Source organism: Macaca nemestrina, chromosome 3, assembly GCF_043159975.1.
Source record: "Macaca nemestrina isolate mMacNem1 chromosome 3, mMacNem.hap1, whole genome shotgun sequence".
Taxonomy (NCBI): Eukaryota; Metazoa; Chordata; class Mammalia; order Primates; family Cercopithecidae; genus Macaca; species Macaca nemestrina.
Genome location: NC_092127.1, coordinates 45,361,514 through 45,372,032, shown reverse-complemented (window position 1 = coordinate 45,372,032; position 10,519 = coordinate 45,361,514).

Below are 10,519 nucleotides of genomic sequence, written 5' to 3'. Positions count from 1 at the left end.
AACACTGTTTTAAAAACGACTTACCTCCAGCTCAACCTGACTACATTTCCCAAGATAGGATGAGGGGAGCATTACTGTCTCTCTGTTCTCCTCTTAGGTTCCACTCTCTTCAGTGGTCTCTGCCCAGGTGTTTCCTTCTGTTTTTCCTTTGCCCTCTTGCTGAAGTTTATCTTTCCTCTCTCAGCAGGGTTGAACTCTGTCTTGAGATAAGCAGCCACTCTAATACTAGTTACAGACGACATGAAGACTCTAGGTTCACCACAAAATCATTCTTTCCTAGACTAAAACCTACAATTAATGAGCATTACACATTCTTTTTTTTTGAGATGGAGTCTCACTCTGTTGCCCAGGCTAGAGTTCAGTGGCATGATCTTGGCTCACTGCAACCTCTGCCTCCCAGGTTTGGGGTTCAAACGGTTCTCCTGCCTCAGCCTCTGGAGTAGGTGGGATTACAGGTGCATACCACCACGCCTGGCTAATTTTTGCATTTTTAGTAGAGACGGGATTTCACCATGTGGTCCAGGCTGGTCTAGAACTCCTGACCTCAAGTGATCCACCCCTCTCGGCCTCCCAAAGTACTGGGATTTCATGTATGAACCATGGCGCCTTGCTAGCCATTCTTTCTGAATTTGAATTACTATCCCTCATCCGATCACTTCCCAAAGCATTTATCAGGTAACTGTTTTTGGTCCACACATAATTTCTCCTTATATTGAGAACCTGCTAGGTGCCTGGTACTGTCAGAGGTAGCAGGCATAATATTTAGGAAAAAACAAAAAAACAAAAAAACCGCAGTGACCTTTGAAGTTTTGAATCACAGTTCAACACTTACCAGCTGTGTAACCTTGGATGAGATTCTTAACCTTTTAATGACTCAGTTGTCTTATCTTTAAATGAGTAATAATAATGGCACCTCAATACATATTAGCTATTACTATGTACTAGAGGCAGAAGGATGACAAAGACTGAGGACATGTTCCTTGCTTTTGTGAGGCTTATTGTCTTGTGAGGAAGCTAGCACATAATGAAATATTATCTACCTGGTGTGCTAAATTCCAGGGCTGTTGGTGGCTTATACGATGGTATGCAGCAGTCCCAGTAGAGGCTGTGATAACACAGCAGATAGGAAGCTATCCAAACTGGAGCATTCCTGTAAGTGAAACAAAATTTTTGCTTTACTGCAGGTTCAGAACATAAATACATGATATTTAAGCTGCTTCACTGAACTTAGAAAATTCTTACAAGTCCCTTAATTATGAACAGCTCCCATGTGAGTGATTAGTGTGCCTTTCTTTCCTCTTTTCTCTTTCCTTCTCAGCGCTATAGAGCCATGGCTTCTTAGTATCTTCACATCTTCTAACTACATTTCTGATTCTCCCTGGCTTCTATTTGGGGCCTGGACACTCAAGGTTGGGAAGCAAACAGCCAAGTCCAGTAGGCAGCATCTCAGCAGACTTCTCATCTTCTCATGACTTCCACATTCTTCCCCAGTTGCTCCTCATCCCAGCCCTGCAGCCTGTAAACAAACTCCAGGAGACCCCCTACATAGCATGCCTGGCGACTGCTCTAAGATGATCATTAGCATCTAAACATTTCCTCCTTCCTGGACCTGGGAATCTTCTTTGTTTTTTTCTTATTTCTTTCTATAAAACCTCAAAAACATGTATAGAATATGGAATAAACCGTCACCTTGTGTTCTGTTTCAGAATGACCTGGAGAGGAAGGGAAGCCCTACTTTGAGAAGTAGGTGATGTCCATGGATGGGGCAGAAGATGAATCATATGAACCCTACCTCTGAGGAGGCTATGATCCATAAGGCAAGAAACACATACAAACATATCCCATGACAATGTGATGCAAGATACAAAGCATTTATATACATGATACAGAAACAAAATAGAGGCTGTTAGGCAGCCTACAGATTCAGAAAAATGAAGGGATAAATGAAGGAACGAGATGTGAGAAAATGTTCACAAGTAACAGGGGAGAAATGGGTGGTAAGTAGGGAAAATGGCCCTAAACCCATGAATAGAGGAAAGGAGGTAGTTGTGGAAGTGAGGCTATAGATGTGTGTTTAGGTAGCGGAAGGTGTGTCATTGAGTAGATTCTACTCAATGGCCTTGATTGTGTTGGAAACAAAACCATCTGTGGATTGTGGGAGAGGGAATAGAGAATTACAAAGGTTTGGAATATTAACTGAGAGGAATTAGGGAGCTGACCAAATAGGAGCAGAGAAACATATAAGTGGTATAAAAACTCTGAATGAGTTGGGAAGACAAGAGATTGAAATGATGGTAATCATCGTGGCTGTGTAATTTCCCTCAATAGCACTGAAGTACAAAGGAAAAAAGAGTAGAAAAGGAAGAGTTGAATTCGATCCAGATTTGTGGTTCAAAGATGTCATAGATATTGGTGCAAGAGCAATTTATATGATTGACTAGGAGTTTTAGACCAGTCAAACATTCTTTATTGCTGTTAGGATAAAGTTCAACACCCTTAAACACTGGTGGCCCTGTAGCCCATGTGATTTAACCTGCTTCAGCTCTACCAGTCTTCTTTCTCTCCTGTGCCCCAGACTGACTTGGGTATTTTCACTTCATCTGCTCTCCTTGGAAGTGCAAATACCTCATGCCTCAGAACTTTTGAATATGCTTGTCCTTCTGTGAGAATACCCTTCTTTACACTCTGCTTGGCTGGCTCGTCATTATTTAGCTTCTACATAAATTTGGAAACTACCTCAGAGACAAACTTCTCAGAGAAAGATTCTTAGGCCCCTGGCGTGGTAAGCTCCCCCTGCACCTACACTCCATTTTCTAATATTCATCACACTTGTAATTACTTGCCCACTACCTTTCTCCCTGAGATAGTCCAGGTTCTTTGAGCATGTTTCTCATTTTTACTGCTACATCTTGTGTCTTTCACATACTCTGCTCACAGTAGATGCTCAATGAACATTTGCTGAGAGAATGAGTAAGTTGATCATCCTGAAAGGCACTGGAAGGATATAAAGCAGGAAATCAGGGCATGAGTCTGGGCAGATGCATATGCTACAGATTTAGATTTCAGAGTTGGGGAAGCTTTTCACAATGGCATCAGTCAAGATGTGCCAAGAGGAGAGGATTGCTCACGCTGAGTGGGGGTCTTCAGAGTTGTGAGTTTTGAAGAACCGCAGGGCTGCTGTTTTAGATGATTTATTTTTTCAAGTGATGATGGAAAACACTCAAGTTATTGGTACAGCTGAGGTTGGAAAGTAGCATAAAAACTTAGGGTCAAATGTCTTTACTTAACAATGGAGAATGGCCAGGCATGGTGACTCATCTGTAATGCCAGTACTTTGGGAGGCCAAAGCGGGTGAATCACTTGAGTCCAAGAGTTTGAGACCAGGGTGGGCAACATGGTGAAACCCTGTCTCTACAAAAAATACAAAAATTAGCCAGGCGAGGTGATGCTACCTGTGGTCCCAGCTACTCAGATGGGGGCTGAGGTGGGAGGATCACTGGAGCCCTGGAAGGCAGAGGGTGCAGTGAGCCGAGATTGCACCACTGCATTCCAGCCTGGAGATAGAGTGAGACTCTGCCTCAAAAAAAAAAAAAAAAAAAAAAAAAAAGAGAGAGAGAGAATGATGAAAAAATCAGTAGATAACATACCCAAGAAGAAGTGGGTGGGAAAGCTAGGAGGTGACTTGCCATCATCGGGTGTCAGGTCTTAAGATTTTCAGCTCACTGGAGCAGGGCCAGACTGACTGCTAGTCAGCATACCATCACTGAGATAGAGCTAAACATTTGTTGAAAGCACAGTGCATATAATTTAGAAACTTTTCAACAACAAGGTCTTAAAGTGGCATTTTCCAATTAATGAATGGTCAATCACATAATTAAACTAGTAGGAAATCTGTATTTCCAAAGCATTCTCATTTATGTTTCATTTAGCACTTAATACTATTTATCAAATTTTATATTTAACTTAGCATCTGTCTCTCAGTAGTGGTAAGCTTTATGAAAGAGAAATTTTGATCTGTTTTGTCAACAACTATATCCTCCATGCCTAAAAATGCCTTGCACATAGTGAATACTTAGTAAACATCTGTTGAATGAAGGAATTTCATTTAATTAGGGGTTTGTTTTCTTTAGTTGTCAGAGGAATTCAAGTAGATTTCATAAATAAGATGTATCTCAATTTTTAAATCATCTGTAAAGCTATTTTAGAAATATTCTGTGCCTATGGAAGATGTGGGGTTTTGTTGTTTTTAAAATAAAAGACAGAAAGCAAACCTTTCTGAGATGTGATTATCAAATCCCAAGCTCTACAATATCTACGTGTGATACTGGACAAATCTCTGTAATATATCTTGGTTATAAATTGTAAGCATAATGAGAGGTACTTCTATCCTTCTCATCAACACACAAGTTTAATATCCCCATATGAAATTGAAAGCTAACTCTTTATAAATCACTGCTGTAAGGTGTTGACTTCTTCAATGGCACTTTCAGTAATTTCCTTAGAATTCAAGCTTAATTTAAAAAAATCCACGTTATGTTGCTAAATACCAAGTTTCTTATTTTCATGTGAGATTTTTTTCGCTATTATTTCTTAGTAGAGATTGGTAAAAATATATTTTAAGTTACAAAAACAAACCCTTCATTTATTTATGAGTTAAGTAATACATACTTTCAAAACCAATGATTGTCACAAGCAGTGCTCTAGAGTCAAATAGATTTTCAATAACAATTAAAGTATTGCATACAAAATTATATGTTTGTGGTACTACCTAGAAACATGGACTGTCTTTCTATTATGTCAATGTGGAGCAGTGATGAAGGCAAAGAAGCTTCTACTGACACTCTGATGTGTTCTCCTCCTTGACAGGGCAGCACCCAGGTGAGAGGGCAAGGCCACAGCAAGGGGACCTACTGTACAAAAGGCCTTCTGATTTGGGGCCATTGGGAAAAAAATGGCATGATAGATCTTGGATGGTGTTTATCTAGAACTGCCAGATTGAGCAAACAAAAATACAGAACAACCAGCTAAGTTAGAGTTTCAGATAAATGATGAATAATTTTTTTGTGTGTCCCACATACTGCAAGGGACATGCTTATGTTAAGAAAATTTACTATTTATCTGAAGTTTAAATTTAACTGGCTGTCTCTTATCTAAGCTGGCAGTCCTAAATACATTCTAGTTTTCTTGCTATAGCTTTGAGCATTAGGACTCCCACAGGATGTGGACAATGAACTATGTGGGTTCCTTGGATGGAGCTCTTTGCCTGTGTCATAAAAGGTGAAAGGGAATAGATCCTTTAAGAGTAGGTGGGCATATGTGTATAGTAAGTCTCACTACTAGACCTTTGCTTTTGATTTAGTCAATTAAATGAAAGTTAAAATGAAGCTTTGACAGTGCAAACACAGAAGGCTTCAAAGATACGATAGTTAATGATGCAAAGCACCATTAAGGAGCCAGCAAGTTGATTCTGAGGAGTCAGCTACCTCTCTCCTCTGCCCACTGACTTCTCATGCCTATGTATTAAAGGAAGTGGGGCAAGATTTGAGAGACTCAACTTGTAAGCATATCTCTAACAGTTTACTTTTAATAACATTGTTTGCACTGTGGAAACGAATTCAAAAAGAAATCATCATCAGTGGCAGTTTTAATGCTATTAAATGCCACCAGATAACTAAACTATGTAAGAAGCTTTGCTTTGAAAGCTCACCAACTGTGAGTTTCATTTGTAAACCTGGGGGAAAAAACCCCAAAATTGTAGGAAATTGATCAGTGAATAATTGAGGATCAATTATTTTGCACAGGAATTCTTGTAAAAATACTAGCTCTGATTCTGTTTTCTTTGCAGATTCAGAGCAAACTTTGAGTAAAAAACTACAGATGTATATTGCTGATTTTTATATTTTTAATATCAAATATCTTCAGTAATGTTGAGAATGGAAAATATGGGCCCTTCTCCCAGCCTTGCCTATTAACTAGTTATATATTATTTCACAAGGCATTTAATATTGCTGGGTTTTACATTCCCATCTTTAAAATGCAAATAATAGCATCTGTTATGCCATTCTCATAGAGTTACTATGAGCTAACTTGTAATAATAAAGTCAAATGCCTTGAAAAACACCATGAAATGCATCAAAATTCGCTCCTGCTAGTTAATGTTCACTAATGGCACAAGTGATTTTGATGAATTACCAAAGAGCCTGAATCAACTCTTGTAGTAGGTCCAAGTGTTAGAGCAGAAAAAAAAATATTGGCAAAAATACCACTTTGGAAAAAAGCTTTGGTTTTGAGAGTGATGCTTGATAGAATGTGCATAGCTGTTCCTTAGGTGTTCTGTAAGGTACCAAAGAAGTTTAAGACATGGTCTCTGTCCATATGAAGGTTACAGTTCATTTGGAGGAAAAAAGAAAAGGTAGGCTTGATGCTAAACAAAAATGCAGTACAGTTTGATTTGGTGTCCAATGCATGGTGATGACAGTAGATTTCTTTTAGAAATCACAGCAGAACATGATTAAAGTAGGGAAACTATTTCATAGAGTTAGTCTTCAGGATGGTTAGAGAGGGGTTTGAACAAGTGAAAAGAAAAAAGGTCATTCTATCCAGCGACATAATGTTGGAAAAGTTTTGACCAGGCTGTGTGTGTGGCCTATTGATAACAGGAAGGAGACTAGTCTGACTGGATCAAGAATTTATTCTGGGAACAGTGCATAAAAGAATGGCATAAAAATAAAATTATACTGCACAAAATATAAGTCTAAATAGATAGGTTTATTCAAGTATGTCAAGTCTGGGATATCAGGCTGAAGAGTTTGATATCTTGATTTATGAACAAATTATATTTATATATAATTTTTATATTATATTATATATTAATATATAATATATATACACAGATATCATGTATATATATACACAATATATGCATCCTCTATTTTAATATAATATACATGTACATAACATATGCATTCTCTATATTATCTCAAAATATCCTCTATTTTGAAGCTAGAACAGCCGACATATACTCAAAATATGACTTTAAAAGACTGCTACTTTAAGAGAGGCCCCCCTGAAGGCTAACTTGTGTTTTGAAACTGTAACCACCATCAGCAAAAGCTATTACAGCTAATGGCTCTTTCATTCAATTTTTCAGGGTTCATGGATTCTGCAGTAATAATTTTTCTCATTGCTGTGTTCCCTATTATTGGTTTATTTACTGCCTAATTTGAAATTCTCTTGCAGAATATTTTGGTTTCTTCCCCTTCTAAGCTGTCTCAGTGTGGTTTACTGTACAGACAATGGCCACTGTGGTTTCTGCTGTCATCCCTTCTCCACATACGTCTCACCCAGGGAACCATCTCCATTTTAATGCTGTTAGATTGGCTGCATTATAGACTTTTAAAATTCACTCCTACTAGTTAATGTTAACTAATGGCAAAAGTGATTTTGAAGAATTAGCTAAAGACTCTGAATCAATTCATTTAGCAGGTTTGCATGCTAAAGATTGGCATGAATACTGCTTTGTTTTTGAGAGTAATGCTTTTTTTTTTTTTTTTTTTTTTTTTGAGACGGAGTCTCGCTCTGTCGCCCAGGCTGGAGTGCAGTGGCGCGATCTCGGCTCACTGCAAGCTCCGCCTCCCGGGTTTACGCCATTCTCCTGCCTCAGCCTCCTGAGTAGCTGGGACTACAGGCGCCCGCCACCGCGCCCGGCTAATTTTTTGTATTTTTAGTAGAGACGGGGTTTCACCGTGGTCTCGATCTCCTGACCTTGTGATCCGCCCGCCTCGGCCTCCCAAAGTGCTGGGATTACAGGCGTGAGCCACCGCGCCCGGCCGTAGAGAGTAATGCTTGATAGAATGGTGTTTCATTCTATCCATCAGCCTGCTGAAAGAAGACATGGATGTAATTTTATGTGTCATGGTCAATCAACACACTGTTAGATACTGTGCTGCCAAAGAAAATCAAGGGAAAAAAAAATCGGTGATGATTTTTAGCCATGTTGCCAATGAAAATCTTACATTGACTGAGTCTAACTTTCTTTGTTGAGTCTCTGAACATGGCTGTGGAATATGGTCTTAATAAAAATTGACCTATTACACAATTCTCTGTTTTAGTCCATTGGTAATGAGAAATGAATTGGTTGTGATGATGTCAATGGTGACACAACTGAGCAAACCTTCATTAAAAACTTGGAGATTTTCATGAATACCAGTTGAGAAGCCAAGCTTTTTAAAAAATTGCCAAGGCCCATGTTCTCAAATGCTTCTTGAACATGGAAATTAGTTCTGGCATTTTCTAGACTTCTGTGCCCATCAAGATTTGTTCACCCTGCATTACCAAGGTCAAGTCTCCATTGTGAGTTTAGAAGTTGCGTGACAGTTTCTGATCATAATACTACCAAGTAGGAACAAAGAGGATGCCATTAGAAATCATGTGTCATTGTCTCATTTTCACTTATCATGGAAAAGCTTAGTCAGACATTTAAGGAACTCTTCCACAAATGTCCTAATATATATAAGGCTTTTAGAGCTAAACACATACTAAAGGCAATAGGAATATTTGTTGTCATAATTATTATTATCATTTATCATGAAATGTCTTAGCATTACTTGAGTAAATCTTCCCCAGTTTCTATAGCAGAAACTGCTATATTAGATATTGGGTCTCTAATATCTATTCTACTCCTGTTAAAGCAATATAACTCAATATTGATGCTGTCTAGCCTCCTTCATAGGTAGGGGAAGACAAGGACATATAAGAGGAAGTTGATGAGCGGAGCTTCCAGGAAAGTTCTTTAATAGTTCCAACAGCTCTTTTGCTCCTCTGTAGTTCTTGTCTAGAATGTGGATGTGATGACAGTAGCTACAGAAACAACCTTACAAATTGGAGATGACCTTGAGGAGGGTACTCAAGAAGAGGAATATGGAGTGCTAATGATATGGGGGAGCCTGGGAAGCTTCTCTGAACTTCCTGCCCTCCTTCCCCCCTCACCTCCCCCTACTGACTTATTTGACATGAGAGAAAAACAAACTCCTATATTATTTTAGTCACCCTTAATTTGCATACCAATTGCTATGGACCTGTGATAATTCCCGAAGGAATCTGTATCCCCAGTCTTTTTGCCTACTGGCATGTTTTAGAGTGATCGTTTCCCTTAAAAGTTTTTGGCCTTGCTTAAGGAGATCAGCTACACAAAAGTCAGAACCTGAGTTTATGCCATTTTGCTTCTTTCCTATTTAACAGAGCACTATATAACTACAAGGCTTTTAATAAGGTATTTCTGATGCTGTTAACACCATTTGGGGCTTTAAAGATTGAAGTTTCCTAATCAGAAACTGGTTGTCTGTCTATCTATCTATCTATCTATCTATCTATCTATCTATCTATCTATCTATAATCTATGTATCTATGTATCTATAAATATGCATGTATGTTATATATGCAATATATATCATAAACATGTATATACACACATGTGTACATACACAGGCTCTTTTCTCATGTCTCTAACATTTTAGCTTAATTCTCAACTGTTTTGCTTTAACGTGCTGCTTAGTAAACAGAAAACATAGCCTTGGAAACAGATATAAAAGAAAAACTAATTAGGAAAGAGAATATCAGATTGCCAAGCTTATTTTAAGAGCTTACTTATTGTGAATGGCTAAACTCATCCATTTCCTCTGAACTTAAATCTATTTCTAAACATGAAAAAGACTGGTCATTTTCCACATGCTCTGAAAATAATCTTTGTTCAATTGATATAACTAACAACAGTAGTCAGAGGGACACATAGATCCAGATTTTTGCTGACCACTGTATGGAAGACTCGTCTGATCGATCACGCCAATCCATTTTCTTCAACTTACTAATTAATGGTTTTCTCATGAAAACATGATGATACCCTACTTATTGGAAGAGTTGTGAATACCAGTAAGATAATTTTAATAATATATTATAATATGCATTAGAGTTTATTTAAAATTGTATTTTAATTTTTACCAACAAATACATTTACTTTAATAATGTTTCAGTTTTTTTTAATTTGATTTTGAGTAGGCCCAGAAATAAATACACTTTTCTCATAGAACACCTTTTCCTCAGCAGGTTTGCCAAAGAAGAAAAACAACAAGAATAAAGACAGATACACATTGAAATGTCAATTTTTTTCAGAAAATAGTAAGAAAGGGCGAATTTATAGAGACAGAAAGTAGAACTGTTGCTGTTTAGGGCAGGGAGCAATGGGAGGATAGGGTTGGGGGTGGTAAAGGGATGGCATTTTGGTGGGGAGTGATAAGAATAGTCTAAAGTTGATTATGGTGATAGTGGTACAACCCTGTGAATACAGTAAAAACCATTGAACTGTACACTTTAAAAGAATGAACTTTATAGTATGTAAATTACATCTCAATAAAGCTGTTACAAAAAAAGGGGAAACAAAGTCACTTTTTATGGCTAAGGTCTTGCTTGAAGAATAGGTTTTAAATACAGAATTGCAGAATTAGGCACAGGTACGACTCAACAA